The sequence below is a fragment of the Bos indicus genome, chromosome 19 (genome assembly GCF_029378745.1).
Source record: "Bos indicus isolate NIAB-ARS_2022 breed Sahiwal x Tharparkar chromosome 19, NIAB-ARS_B.indTharparkar_mat_pri_1.0, whole genome shotgun sequence".
In the NCBI taxonomy this organism is placed as follows: domain Eukaryota; kingdom Metazoa; phylum Chordata; class Mammalia; order Artiodactyla; family Bovidae; genus Bos; species Bos indicus.
This window is the reverse complement of record NC_091778.1, coordinates 11,710,079-11,726,199: the sequence shown is the minus strand read 5'-3', so window position 1 is coordinate 11,726,199 and position 16,121 is coordinate 11,710,079. Positions and strand designations below refer to the sequence as shown.

At 39.1% G+C, this 16,121-nt stretch overlaps 1 long non-coding RNA gene across 3 annotated transcripts in view; it reads right to left on the bottom strand.

Annotated features, from left to right (window-relative positions):
• LOC109573132 (uncharacterized) overlaps positions 1-16,121 on the bottom strand; it is a 95,459-nt gene that overhangs the window by 30,632 nt on the left and 48,706 nt on the right. Inside the window, exons 1-3 of one of the 3 annotated variants that reach the window (XR_011561912.1) lie at positions 5,818-10,070; positions 5,070-5,107; positions 4,713-4,781 (exon numbers count right to left, since the gene is read on the bottom strand). This is a non-coding gene — a long non-coding RNA (uncharacterized lncRNA). The other 2 variants (XR_011561911.1, XR_011561910.1) reach the window with 2 other exon arrangements.

Below are 16,121 nucleotides of genomic sequence, written 5' to 3'. Positions count from 1 at the left end.
AAAGTAATGTCTCTGCTTTTGAAAATGCTAAGTTGGTCATAACTTTCCTTCCAAGGAGTAAGCGTCTTTTAATTTCATGGCTGCAGTCACCATCTGCAGTGATTTTGGAGCCTAGAAAAATAAAGTCTGACACTGTTTCCACTCTTTCCCCATCTATTTCCCATGAAGTGATGGGACCAGATGCCATGATCTTCGTTTTCTGAATGTTGAGTTTTAAGCCAACTTTTTCACTCTCCACTTTCACTTTCATCAAGAGGCTTTTGAGTTCCTCTTCACTTTCTGCCATAAGGGTGCTGTCATCTGCATATCTGAGGTTATTGATATTTCTCCTGGCAATCTTGATTCCAGCTTGTGTTTCTTCCAGCCCAGCGTTTCTCATGATGTACTCTGCATGTAAGTTAAATAAACAGGGTGACAATATACAGCCTTGACGGACTCCTTTTCCTATTTGGAACCAGTCTGTTGTTCCATGTCCAGTTCTAACTGTTGCTTCCTGACCTGCATATAGGTTTCTCAAGAGGCAGGTCATGGTATTCCCATCTCTTGAAGAATTTTCCACAGTTTATTGTGATCCACACAGTCAAAGGCTTTGACATAGTCAATAAAGCAGAAATAGATGTTTTTCTGGAACTCTCTTGCTTTTTCCATGATCCAGCGGATGTTGGCAATTTGATCTCTGGTTCCTCTGCCTTTTCTAAAACCAGCTTGAACATCAGGAAGTTCACGGTTCACATATTGCTGAAGCCTGGCTTGGAGAATTTTGAGCATTACTTTACTAGCATGTGAGATGAGTGCAATTGTGCGGTAGTTTGAGCATTCTTTGGCATTGCCTTTCTTTGGGATTGGAATGAAAACTGACTTCTTCCAGTCCTGTGGCCACTGCACAGCCAAAAGTAAATAAAGAAAAATTAAAACAACAACAACAACAACCCTTCCTGGCAATATACCTTGGTTTAAGCTTGGGGAATTCTCTCTTTATGAACTTCCCTTGAAGCTCACTTGTTCCTGCTTCCACAGTGAGTACGTGACCGAGACGCAGCCAAGACGGCACGCTATCTCCTACCTTACCGTGATTGGTTGGGATATAAGCACATGATTCAAAACAGGCCAGTCAAAACCCACAAGACTCAATTCTGGGACTTTCATTGGAGCTATTAGAGGAAAAGTGTAATTGGTGGTTGTGATGTTGATAGCCTGTAGTGGCCAGGGACCATTTCCTTGGCAACTACAGAACAGAACTAATTCTGTTAAGAAGCTGAGGACTGGATCCCAGTGTTTTCTAGTTTAATGCTTGAGTCAAGCTGTGCCTTAAGATCTATGCCTGGACTTTCTAGCTTACCGCAGTCAATAAACTTCTTTTTTGCTGAGATCAATTTGAGTTGGGTTTTCTGTCACCTACATCATATATAGGTGCCAAGAATTTAGTACCTGAGCAGAAGGCTGAGGATTCATAGGGCTAGTAGAAGCAGTTGGCATGAGGATCTACCCAGATAGCTTAAAGATAACTTTATAGATCCCAATCTACTGATCCCAATCTACCTGTCTTCCAAATAATTTTTAATATAATTTTGCATTTCATGTATTTAGTTTCGAAAGTCAAGCTAAATAGGGACTTCCCTGGTGGTCCAATGGCTAAGACTCCGTGCTGCCAACAGCGGGCTCAGGTTTGATCTTTGGTTGAGAAACTAGCTCCCTCGTGCTGCAACTAAGAGTAGACGTGCTGCATTAAAGATCCCACATGCTGCAATTAAAAAATATCCCAGCATGCCACAACCAACACCCGGAGTTGCCAAATAAATAAAAATACCGTTTTTAAAAAGTCACACTAAATAAAAAGGTATATACAAAATAGTCTATGCCTTCCCTTTTCCCCCTTAAGTTCTTTTACTTCGTGGCTAAAAATTTTTATTATTTTTTTATTCTTCCATTGTTTCTCGTGCAAATATCATCAAATATGGATATATTTTTTATTTCCCCCTTTTTGTTACACGGAAGATAGCATGTTGGCTCTTTTACATGCATTTCATTTCTTCAACATAGGTTCATTCAGAGTGCTTTTCTTTGATATTCTATAGTGCCTTTGATTATTCCTGGGTGCTTTCCACATAATATTTGAAATAGCTCAGAGCCCTCTTTAGCATATTCTACCACTTCTCTGCTCTGTTACCCTGGAGACATCTTAGTTTAACACTGGAGAATCCTTTATCTCACCAGAATTAGAGAATTCAAATCAAGGAGCCAAAATAAGGGTCTGACTCTAAAGTTAAGAAAAAATCTAGAAAGTCCAGTCTGAATACTAAAAAACAGACCATTGCACATGGTAGAGGGAGGATAGCTATGAAAATTAAAATGCTAGAAGTCTAAAGTTCTATACCAAAAAGAGGGATTAGCACTGACAAGGATATAGGCAAATATCCCAGAAAGAAGAGTGTATATTGCCACCAAATGACTTATAATTTTGAATAGAAGTCAAATTTAGTCCTCTTGGTTGGGCAAAAAATCTCTGATCAAAGTAATACACTGAGGACTTCCCTGGTAGTCCCCAGTGGCTAAGCATCCACCTGCCAATGCAGGGGACATGGGTTCAATTCCTGGTCCGGGAAGTTCCTACATGCCAGGGAGCAACTAAGCCCAAGCACCACAACTACTGAGCCCATGTGCTGCAACTATTGAAGCCCTCGTGCTCTAGGCCCCACATTCCACAGCTAGAGAAGCTACCACAATAAGAAGCCCACACACTGCAATGAATACCCAGAGCATCCATAAATAAATAAATGTAGTACACTGACCTACAGGGTCTTACATTCACAGATATCTTAATAACTCAGCAGACAGTGGCTTAAACAGGACTGACAATCTCAGAACTCAGCCCTGAAAATCAGGATAATTTACTTGGAACAACGTGAATGAACATTTTCAGATTAAGTCACTATGGTGGAAGATCTAAAATTAACCTTTTCCCGGCATTCTCTGGCAGTCTAGTGATCTGGACTCAGGGCTCTCACTGCCGGGCGCCCAAGTTCCATACCTGGTTGGGGAACCAAGATCCCATAAGCCATGCAGTGCAGCCGAAAAATAAGTAAACAAAATCAACTTTTTAATAAAAATTATACTTAGCCTTCAACATGAGAGAAAAATGTCTAAAAGAATATGAATTTTAATGAAACATTGGGTTGAAAATGAAAGACTGTCTAAAGATACACTTATAGGGACTTCCCTGGTGGTACAGTGGCTAAGACTGGACGCAGTGCAGGGTGCCTGGGTTTAATGCCTGGTCAGGGAACTAAACCCACATGCTGCAACTAAGAGACTGCTGCTGCTGCTGCTGCTAAGTCGCTTCAGTCCTGTCCGACTCTGTGCGACCCCTGAGATGGCAGCCCACAAGGCTCCCCCGTCCCTGGGATTCTCTGGGCAAGAACACTGGAATGGGTAACTAAGAGACTAGGCACAGCCTAATAAATAAATAAATAATTTAAAGATATATTATAATTTAACAGCAGAGAGACTTGATTGGGCCTTGGCTAGGATAAACACAGGGTCTGGCACACAACTGACTGCTAAATAGCTATGGGTGAAAAAAGAAATCAATTTCTTTGCACGTGTGTTTATTATTGTTTTATCTTAATACCTAGAGGCAAAACAGCATCTGCAGATATTAACTTAGTTGATTTGGGTACTCATGTTTTTAGTAGAGGAAAATTGTTTTAAGAAAAGAGACCAGCCATTGAATCTTTATTTTTCGTATCATTTTTTCTTTTCTTATATTACAAAATTGTGTGTTGACACACCCAGTGAGGGCTGTTTTCTGTGCACTGGTTAGCTTTTAAGTGGGTTACATAAACACATTTCCATTTTTATGGTTTCATGCAGGCCTTAATTAGAAGTAAATGAGCTAGGCAGTCTGTTCTTTTATCCTTAAAAAAAAATTAGCATTTATTGCTTACTTTCCCTTTGATCTTCTAAAATTTCAATTGGGGAGTTAAAAGAGTCATGAGAAAAAAAAAAAAACTTTAGAAAAATTTTTTAGGTAAATGTATTTGCCACTGTGCTTTACCAAACCACAAACCCCAAGGAATAAATGAAAATTCAAAGCAGACATTCCCAAAGAAAATAAAGAAAAAAAAGAACTTACAGCAATATACTATAGTTTCTGTAAAACATAGGCTGGATAATTAAGGGTTAAAGCTTCATCTTTTCAGTCCTCAAAATGAAATATTTGTTTGCTGGTCAGGCGACATTGTGAATGCATTTCCAGATGCTGAGATCTCAGGAAACAATTATTGAACATACTTTATGCTCAAATACGTACTATTATTAATTAAGGTAAATGTTTTATGCTATCGTCAAATGTCACTAATTTTGTTTTGGGTGCAATAAAGCTACCAAAGAAAATATATTTGGGAGCTAATGCTATTATTCTAAGAAAGAACATTTTCTAAGAGCTAATTCAGCATTAAGCTTATTCCAGTCATGAATCCTTAGGCTCAAAATGTGGTTTAGCTCATAGATTTACACTTTAAAATAAACAAGCTTTCAATTAAAAATCAATAGGTTACGCCTAAGTATCAATTAAGTTTTGCCCTGGGGCACCTACCATTTTCTACATAATAGAAAACAGTTTATTTTCCAAGTTTTATTTCTTCACTAACACACCATGTGTGAAAAATACATTCTTGGCACAATATTTGATACAATGGAGTTTGATTACTTACATATGTTTCTGACATTTACAATACCTGCATTGTCCTCAGGAGGTAGTACAGAGCATATGAGGCTATAGCCTACAAGGAACAGAAAAGCAAGTTAGTTCACAATTTGAATAGACAGAAATGTGTAACCAAAGGACAATGGAAACACTCCTTCTTTGTGGCTTTTTTAGAATGTAGTAAACAACTCTCTTTCAAGGACGGATCACCAACCAAAAATTGCTACAAAACAAAATCTTGAGGAAACTTTTGCAGAAGAGAAACTAGTCTATTAGATGAGTAAGTCAAAGAGAAAAATAAGAGAGACAATGAAATCCACAAGAAGATTTGGCCATCAAGTAATCTGAATTTTTATACATTTACCTCGTTCTTTGGGCCTTTGGTTCTATCACGATGCACACCTAAAGATCAATGGAATTAAAAATGAGCAACTACAAAAACTACAACCTTCCTTTGGTTTTCTTCTCTCTTAACAGCTGACAACCCCATTACAGTTTCCACTTCTCTTTCTTTGCTCATCGAGGACTTTTGATTCACTTTTACTCTTTACAAATTTAATCGACAATGACGCTGTTATAAATATCAAATTACTCTTGATGAAATTGTCTGCTTTATAATGACTAAATGTCACCATTAAATTCAAAATCCACTTCGCTTACAAAAATGCATTTAGAAAATGAGTCATTTTTCTTTCAGGGGTTCTCAGAGCTGAGAACATCACAATTTTAAAAATAGTATCAGAGCACAGATCTTTTACATCTCATATCATTTTACTGGGCATTAAAGTCTAATATATCTGTGCTTCTGTTGCATCAGTGTGTCAGGGCTATTGTTTGTGTTACACCTGAGGTTTTACAAAGTAATCAATGAAGGATTAAATTCAATTTAGGTCAGGCTTTTAGCCGCTGGCTATTATGAAACATTTTCTATCACATACAGTTCGAGAACCTCATGATTTTGCTGTTTACTTTGTTAAATTTGCAGCTCCTTCAATTATCTCAGGTTTTTTTTTTTTAATCCTTAAAACAAGAGTAACTTGCTTACATTAAAAAATATATAATATGGGGTAGTGGAAGGAGGCTCAAGAGGGAGGGGATATATGTATACTTACAATGGCACCCCACTCCAGTACTCTTGCCTGGAAAATCCCATGGATGGAGGAGCCTGGAGGCTCCAGTCCATGGGGTTGCTGAGGGTCGGACACGACTGAGCGACTTCACTTTCACTTCTCACTTTCATGCATTGGAGAAGGAAATGGCAACCCACTCCAGTGTTCTTGCCTGGAGAATCCCAGGGACGGGGGAGCCTGGTGGGCTGCCATCTATGGGGTCGCACAGAGTCGGACAGGACTGAAGCGACTTAGCAGCAGCAGCAGCAACAGCTGATTCACATTGTTGTACAGCAGAAACTAACACAACATTGTAAAGCGTCTATACTCCAATTAAAACATATACATGCTTCCCTCACCTTCTGAGATGGCCCACCCTCTGTCTATATGTGTGTTCTCCCTGAATAAACCTTCTTTCAAAAATATACATATTTAATTACCTATATTTAAAAATAAAATATATACATTAAGCCACCATTGAAGAAAGAAGGAAGAATTCCAAACTAAACTCAAGATGTGGAAATTTCTTTGCCTGGGATTAATTTACTTACAACAGAGAACTCTTTGTCCATGTCTGGTGGAAAAAAAGAGAAGTTCTCATGATCAATATTCCATGAGAGTCTACCCAACAAGTCTGAATTGGATTGCTGTTTTTGAATGTTGTTTGCATAGTTTAGGAAGAAAAGGAAATGTCTAGAGAGAAGGGCAGGGGGAGGAAATAAATTCCTGTGATGTTAAGTCCGTATGTATGCACTCTAATGATTTAAACATTACTCAACACACATGCTAGTCAGATCAAGTTGCTAGCTGAATATAGGTCCCAGGAGATTAATAAATGTACCTATCACCTTTGGAGAACTCTAGTTACCGGTCAGCCATTTCCTCTTCCTGTCCTTGCCTCTCAATAAGTAACTTCTGTTTCACATTATCCAGAGTGACCAAGTCCACCTTAAGTAAAACATCATGGTTCTTAATGAGAAGAATTTCAAATGCAATCTTGCCTCCATAGTTAGCTTTCAGTGGACAGCCAGGGCTGAAGATTTAACTAAATTTAACTCTTAAAAGAGTTAAATTTTCTTTATAGCCAGTTCTTGCCCTGAGACTAAAGCATATTTGGTTAAGGATACTAAATTGAGACAGGCTCCTTCGTTTAAAAAAAAAAAAAGATTAAGAACAAGTTCTGCAATGTTTTTGTAATAATTCAAACTGAGAGCAAATAAATGTTCCACTTTTTAGGCACATACCAAAATATGAGTGTATGTTTCATCCTATTTGTTTTTTTAAGTGATTGCCAAGAAAAGACTTTTTATTTTGGCCATGAAGCCTGTGGGGTCTTAGTTCCCTGAGCAGGATTAAACCCAGGCCCCAGCTGTGAAAGCGCTGAATCCTAACCACTGGATTGCCAGGGAATGCCCAAGAAAATACCATTTTTTCCACACAATCCTGTTTGGATTGGGTCTTTGGGGCCCAAATAGATGGATTAAGTATTTGGCTAAAGAGGGACAATGCTACATTCAAAAAGAAAGGACTTCGAGGGATTGATGAAACTGTTACTCAGACTTGAAGGGACTGTCCCTAATTTGAAATACTTTAGGATATGAGGTGTTGTTGCTGTTGTTGCTTTCCTAACAGCCATTTTGGTGGTATTTACCTTTTATACTTTTCTTCTGCAAAACCTTGTACACAACATTCAATTATTATTTTTATTCTCACTCTTGAACAGGTACGTGTTCCCTTCCCCATCCCCTTTGCCTTCCCTCTACTTCCTCTAATACCTGGCTTCCCAGGTCTTCCTCGTCTGTTCATTTCACGCTCTCTTCGCTCTTTCTTCCCCTTCCTCCTGAACTCTGTTTATTTATTAAGCTATGCTGCCTGCCATGTACCAGGCACATTTCTCACAATATCTGAGGCCTTTTCATTTGCTCACCATGGGCAGCCCATGTACTTACAGCCCAGACCTGTTATCCCTGAATCCCTCTTCTTCTGTTCATCCTTTCTCAAAAGATACAGCAAGGAGCTCTAATGCTGAGAACAGATTCAACCAGAATGAAAATGAAAGCCAAAGAAAATGTCCCCACTTCCCCTTCTCATGGCTATGAGGAAATATATAATGTGGGTCTACATCTGCGTTATCTCAGTTTATATAGTTTGTGAGAGAAAGAGATTTGATTCCTGGCTCTGCCACTTACTGTCTGGGTAATCTTGGACAAGTTACTTAACTAGATGCCTGAAATCCTTTCTGAAACAAGGCAATGGTATAAATAAATGATCTTGCTTAGACTTAATTTCCTAATCATAGCTTAGAGATTAAAAGCACAGGGCTGACTTAAATATACTTGGGTGGCAGTCTGGGACTTTCCACTGACTTGATTGAAAGTCTTTGTTTCCTCATTTGTGAAATGGGGTCACTGAAAATATCAACCTCATAAGGCTGTGGTGAACTTTGGATAAGATAATGCGTATGTTGTTATTCTGTTGCTAAGTCCTGCCTGACTCTTTGGGATCCCATGGACCACAGCATGCCAGGTGCTCCTGTCCTCTACTGTCTCCCGGAGTTTGCTCAAATTCATGTCCATTGAGTAGCTGATACTATCGAATCATCTCATCCTCTGCTGCCCTCTTCTCCTTTTGCCTTCAATCTTTCCCAGCATCAGGGTCTTTTCCAATGAGTCGTTCTTCACATCAGGTGGCCAAAGTATCGGAGCCTCAACTTCAGCAACAGTCCTTCCAATGAATATTCAGGGTTGATTTCCTTTAGGATTGACAGGTTTGATCTCCTTGCAGTCTAGGGAACTCTCAGGAGTCTTCTCCAGCACCACAATTCAAAAGCATAAACTCAGTGCTCAGCCTTCTTTATGGACCGACTCTGACATCCATACATGACCCCTAGAAAAACCATAGCTTTGACTACATGGACCTTTGTAGGCAAAATGATGTCTCTGGTCTTTAACACTGTCTAGGTTTGTCATAGCTTTCCTTCCAAAGAACAAGCATCTTTTAACTTCATGGCTGCAGTCACCATTTGCAGTGATTTTGGAGCTCAAGTAAATACAGTCTGTCACTGCTTCCTCTTTTTCCCCTTCTATTTGCCATAAAATGATGGGACTGGATGCCATGATTTTAATTTTTTGAATGTTGAGTTTTAACCCAGCTTTTTCACTCTCTGACGCTCATCAAGAGGCTCTTTAGTTTGTCTTCACTTTCTGCCGTTAGAGTGGTATTATCTGCATTTTTGAAGTTGCCAATATTTCTCCCCACAATCTTGATTCCAGCTTGTGATTCACCAGCCTGGCATTTCGCATGATGTACTCTGCATATAAGTGAAATAAGTAGAATGACAATATACAGCCTTATCATACTCTTTTCCAGTCTGTTGTTCCATGTAAGGTTCTAACTGTTGCTTCTTGACCCCCATACAGGTTTCTCAGGGGACAGATAAGGTGGTCTGGTATTCCCATCTGTTTAAGAATTTTCCACAGTTTGTTGTGATTCATGCAGTAAAAAGGCTTTAGTCAGTGAAGCAGAATTAGATGTTTTTCTGGAATTCCTTTGCTGTCTCCATTAGCCAATGAATGTTGGCAATTTGATCCCTGGTTCCTCTGCCTTTTCTAAACCCAGCTTGGACTTTGGAAGTTCCAAGTTCAGGTACTGCTAGCTTGAAAGATTTTGAACATAATCTTGCTAGCATGTAAAATGAGTGCAATTCTGGTAGTTTGAACATTCTTTGGCATTGCCCTTCTTTGAGATTTGGAATGAAAACTGACCTTTTTCAGCTCTGTGGCCACTGCTGAGTTTTCCAAATTTGCTGGCATATTGGAGCTATTGGTAATTGCCCTCTGCTCTTCCCCAGTATTATATTGGATACCTTCCAATCTGGGGGGCTCATCTTCTGGTGTCATATCTTTTTGCCTTTTCATACTGTTCATGGGGTTCTCCAAAGAAGAATACTAAAGTGGGTTGCCATTTGCTTCTCCAGCAGACCATGTTTTGTCAGAACTCTTCAGGTACTGCTAAAGCCTAGCTTGAAAGATCATGACCCGTCCGTCTTGAGTGACCCTGAATGGCATCGCTCATGGCTTCATTGAGTTATGCAAGCCCCTTCATCATGACGAGGTTGTTTTCTATGAAGGGGAAGATAATGCATAGAAAGATTTTAACATAGTGCCTGGCACTCCATGAATGTTCATTATTATTATCACTGATGCTACTATTTTTAGTAAGGTAGTATCATGACAATTAAAATCTTGGAAGTTAAATGTGAGATATCACTTTTTAAAATTATTTATTTGGCTGCACTGGTTCTTTGTTTCTGAGTGCAGGCTTTCTCCGTTTGTGGCAAGCGGGGGCTACTCTTCATTGAGGTGCACAAGCTTCGTGTTGCAGTGGGCTCTCCTGATGTGGAGCACAGACTCTAGACACTCAGGCTTCAGTGTTTGCAGCACACAGTCTCAGTAGTCGTGGCCCTCGGGGCTCAGTAGTTAGGGCGGATGAGCTTCATGGCTCCGTAACATGTGAAATCTTCCCTGACCAGGGATCAAACTTATGTCTCCTGCAGTGGCAGGCGGATTCTTGTCCACAATAATACCAGGAATGGCCGAGATACCACTTTACGGAAATAATCAACTGTGAAACAATAAGAAGAAACATAAATATATTGATCTCTGCTCCTGATTCCTGAGATAGAGCTCCTAAGATCTTTTTAATTTCCTTAGTGATAGGAGAATCTGACACCAATCTTCCAAATCCTTTAAAGTTTCCTGGTTGATAGGGATGTTTTTGTTCTAATGAGGTGATTCTTGGTGGGCTCCTGGATGGAGGTTGGCTCCCCAGAAAGAACATGCTGTGAATAGAAGCTTGAAAATTCCAGTTCCCTCCTCCTGCCTTTCTACAGAGAAGGGGAGAGGCTGGAAATGGAACTAATGATCAATCGGCCTATGTAAAGAAGCCTTTATAAACATCCCAATCATACTGGGATCTGAGAGCTTCCGGGTTGGTAAGCACATCTACATGCCAAGAGTTTGCTTTACTCAATTCGCCAGGAACAGAAGCTCCTACGCTTGGGACACCTCCAGACTGCATCCCGTGTATCTCTGCAGCTGGTGTTCTTTATAATAAACCAGTATACATAAGAGTTTTCCTGGGTTCTGTGACCATTCTTGCTTTTTGGCTTTTTGCTTCTTGCATTTGGCTGCACTGAGGGTTCCTTGTGGCGCACGGGTTCTTCGTTGCTGTGAGTGGACTTTCTCTAGCTGCAGCGAGTGGGAGCTAGTCTTCAGTTGCAGTGTCTGGGCTTCTCATTGCGGTGGCCTCTCTCGTTGTGGGGCACAGGTTCTAGAGAGGGCTCGGTAGTTGTGGTGCATAGGTTTAGTTGCTGCAAGGCATGTGGGATTTTACTTCCCCAACTAGGGATCGAACCAGTGCCCCCTGTATTGGCAGGCAGATTCTTCACCACTGGACCAGCAGAGAAGTTCTATTCTTGAAAATTATTGAACCCAAGGAGAGGAGCAGAGGAACACTGATTTATAGCCAGTGGGTCAGAAGTACAGGTGATTATCTGACACTTGAGATTAGCATCTGCAGTGGAAACAGTCTCAATCAAACAGTGCGATTGAGCCCTTAACCTGTGGATCAAACGGGTTAAGGAAACTCCAGGTAGATGGTGTCAGAACTGAATTGGATTGAAGCATACTCAACAGGTGTTGGAAGTTGCTTGATATGTAGAAAACCCACACATTTGGTGTCAGATGTATTGTATGGTAATAGTGGGAGAATCAAGGAGAAACACAACAGTGTTTTTCCAACTCACCTGCAAGCACATTTAAGTAATACTGTCTCTACTTTTACTTAGTAACGCCCTGTTTTAAAATAAGTTTATTGTCTTTTCTGATTATCGAAGTGAAAACATATGTGGTTGTGTGTTCTATGTTTTTTTAAACTTTTAAAAAATATATATATATGCTGTATACCTGAAACACTTAATATTATGTTTCAATTATATCTCAATTTAAAACTTTTTAACGTGCATTTATGTATGTATTTATTTAAAAAAATAAGGTCATACTGTACATACTATTCATGACTTGCTCTTTTTCATATAACAGTACATAATGGACATGTGTGTATGTAAACAAATATGGAACATCATAATTTTTTTCTCTTAGAAAAATTCTACCTTGTGAACTGTCTTGATTAAAGAGTATGTCCTTAAGAATATATGAATATATATATATATATATCTATCTATCTATCTATCTATCTATCTATCTATCTTAGGGTACTATCAGCCTCCAGAAAAAGCCAAGGCAACTTACTTGCAACAGTTGCATATGAGAACATCTATACCAACAACGAGTCTTGGTAAATTTTATATCTTTGTAAATCTGATCACCCTGGATCAACCAAAGAGCTGTCAAATGCCTCAAGTTGGGGCCAACCAAAGTCTCTTCAGGACTTTTAATCTTGTCTGGAGTGACCCAGAGATGGAAGAAACCTTAGGGGGAGATAGTTGAGCAGCTCTTTCTACCAAGACATTCTGGAATTGCCAGTCTCCTTCCTGTCTTCTTCAGCCTTCTTGATCTCTTCTGTTACATCCTCACAGCTTTCCATAAAATTTCCTTTTCCCTAGGTAGTTAAAATTAGTTTATGTAGCTTGTAACCAAATTGAAATATCAAGCAGGTTGTTGAATATATAAATCTGGGGCTCAGTCAAGGGGAAGTCTGGGCAGGAGATATAAATTTGGGAGATACCAACAATACTATCAATTCCAGAAGGAGATGAAGTTAAATCTCCAACTCGTAACCTACTCCTAAGTACAGCACTAATTTATTTAGAATGAATCTGACTTTTAACTTACCTTGCAGAAAACAGAGCAAATTAACCATACAGATTCACTTACGTATTATAGATTTGTTTGTAATGAAAAAAAATGTATAGATAGATATATACAAACACATGCATACATCTATATACACACACACATATGCACACGGAATTAACATTATAAAATTAGTGGGTTATTTTGTAATGAAACCACAGTAAGCAAACAAAATTTTTGAACTGGCACCCAGGTGCACCTTGGACATTTCTTTAAAATTCAAATTAATTTCTTATATTTCCATCATTTTGCCTAAGCAAAGAAGATATTAATTTGTCATTTCATTTAGCTCTTCTCATTTCCAGCCTAAGAACAAAGCCCAAACTCTAAATGTTGGTCCAGAAATGTGCCCTGAGATTACTAAACAGTGTTGCATAAAATACTAATGTTATTTATTTCTGTAGCAATTTTGCCATGCAACTACCTGGAATTTAATGCCAACTTCCTCGATATTTATGTACCCACGCCAATTTCCTTGGTATTTTTATACCCAAGTGAACAGAGTTCAGTATTGTATATGGTACCTTCTGAATCAAAAGGCCTTTCTTCAGAAAAGATTAAAAAACCATGAAAAGAGTGTTTCAGTGCCGAGTCTCATAAACCTGCAAAAACATGAAGGAAGTTGGGGGAAAAGGCAACTGGGATGTGAGACAGTGTCTCTACTTATGCCATGCCTAAATTTGTTCTGTGTGTGTGTGTGTTAAAATTTTTTACTGAAGTATAGTTGATTTACAATGTTGTTTTAGTTTCCAGTGTACAGCAAAGTGATGCAGTTATACCTAAATTTGGATCAACAAGTTCCCTTAGGAAGTGGGGTGGGTGGGTAAATTAAGAGTATGGGATTAACAGATATACAATATCATATTAAAAACAGAGGGACTTCCCTAGTGTGGTTAAGACTTCATCTTCCAATGCAGGGTGTGAGAGTTTGATCCCTGGTCAGAAAGCTAAGATCCCACATGCCTCATGGTCAAAAAGCAAAACATAGAACAGAAGTAATATTTTAAAAATTCAACAAAGAATTTAAAAATGCTGCACATCAAAAAAATCTTTCAAAAAATGAGTGCATAAAAAACAAATCTAAAATAGATAAACAACAAGAATTTATTGTACAGCACAAGGAACTATATGGAATGTCTTGTGATATCCTATATTGCAGAAAAATTGGAAAAGAAAGGAATATAGATATATACATATATATGTATAACCAAATCACTTTGCTTTACCCATGAAATTAACATGTCAACTCTACCTCAATTAAAAAAAAGCCATTTTGATATTTGGCAAAACTAATACAATTATGTAAAGTTCAAAAATAAAATAAAATTAAAAAAAAAAAAGCCAATTTCCTTAGATGGTGTAAGAACAGTGTCCAGCACTTAGCAGTAGTGCTTGAGTCAAATATTTGTTGACATTTTTAATAAATGATGCTGTTTAAATGAAAGTTAGTTTGCATATAAGTGAAAAATTGGATGTATAATGTAAAAAATTCCACTTTTTGTTATTGATTAGAAAATATTAGAACTAGAAGGATTATTAGAAGTGACTTAAGTTGCTTCTTATACCTCAATCATAAGCAAAAACTTTCCATAAGTCATTAAAATCAGACACAGTACTTATGTTTTCAAAAAATGAAAGGCAGTTTTATTGTTCTATGTATCCTTAACTTTGGTTCTTCTACCTGATTAGAGTTTCAGTTACAGTTGCTACATAATAAATTACCCCTCAAATTTAGTGACGTAAAACAATTATTTGCTTTTGCTTGTGACTCTGTGAGTCAGGAAGCTGACGAGAGCTCTAGGGGGCACTTTTATCTCAGGCTCTCTCACCTGGATGCAGTTAGCTTTTGGCTGGGGCTGAAGTCATCTGGAGACCCGATTGGATCCAACATGAAAGATGGCTCATTCACATGTCTGGCAGTTGCTGCAGGCAGTCGTCTGGGAGCTCAGTTAGGTCCTGAACCATTTGCACATGATCTCTCCAGCAAGATGGTCTCAGGGTTTTCAGACTCCTTCATTGGTAGCTGACTTCCGGCAGAGCCATGTTCCAAGAGAACCAGAAGGAAGCTGCAGCACCTTTTATGACCCAGCCTCAAAAGTTGCATACCATCACTTCCTCTGATTTTTATGGGGCAAAACAGTCACAAATTCACCTAGATTCAAAAGGCAGAGACATAGACGCTACCACTTAATGGGAAAACTATTAAAGAATTTTGAGGCTATGTCTTTAAAATCACCACAGCCACGTTAGAAAAAGGGTAAGCTATGACCTTACCCTTTATGAGACTTACTAAGGTAAGCTATGACCTTACCCTTTATGAGACTTTTCATTTGATTTGGGGCATAACTATCTCTAGGTTACAGTTTTTACACTTTTTATTATAGAGAATTTTAAACATATAAAAGCACGCAAGGACTTCCCTGGTGGTCCAGTGGTTGAGGTCCATGGTCTGGGAAGCTTCCACCCACCACAGGGCAACTAAGCCTGTGCACTGAGCCTGCGCACCTAGAGCCTGTGCTCCACAACAGGAGAAGCTACTGCAACGAGAAGCCTGTGCATCCCGATTAGAGAGCAGCTCCCACTCACCACAACTAGGCAAAGCCCAAGTGCAGCAACAAAGACCCAGTGCAGCTAATGAACAAACAAACAAAATCAAACCTGAAAGTTAAACTTTCAGTCACCAACTCGTGTCTGACTCTTCACGACCCCGTGCACTGCAGCAGGCCAGGACTCCCTGTCCCTCACCATCTCCCAGAGTTTGCCCAAACTCACGTCCATTGAATCGGTGATGCCATCCAACCATCTCATCCTCTGTCGCCCTCTTCTCCTTCTGCTTTCAGTCTTTCCAAACATCGAGGTCTTTTCCAATGAGTCAGATCTTTGCATCAGGTGGTCAAAGTACTGGAGCTTCAGTATCAGTCCTTCCAAAGAGTATTCAGGATTGATTTCCTCTAAGATTGACTGGTTTGATCTTCTTGCAGTCCAAGGGACTCTCAAGAGTCTTCAACACCACAGCTCAAAAGCATCAATTCTTCAGCACTCAGTCTTCTTTATGGTCCAGCTCTCACATCTGTACATGACTACTGGACAGACCATAGCCTTGACTACATGGACCTTTGTCGGTGAAGTGATGTCTTTGCTTTTTAGCACACTATCAGGGTTTGTCATAACTTTCCAGCCAAGAAGCAATTGTCTTCTAATTTCAGGGTTTTATTTTTTTTTTTACTAAAGACATCTTTTACTTGTTTGTCTACCAGGAAGCAATAAAAATCCATCTGTCTACACTACAGATAGTGGACCCCCCACCCCTAGTGCTGGATCCTGGGGTCTCAGGATACTAAAATCAAAGCACTGGTATTTAAGGCATCAATTCTTTTTCTTTTCTTTTTTTTTTTTACACAATGTATCTTTTATTTTTGTGATTCTGGAATG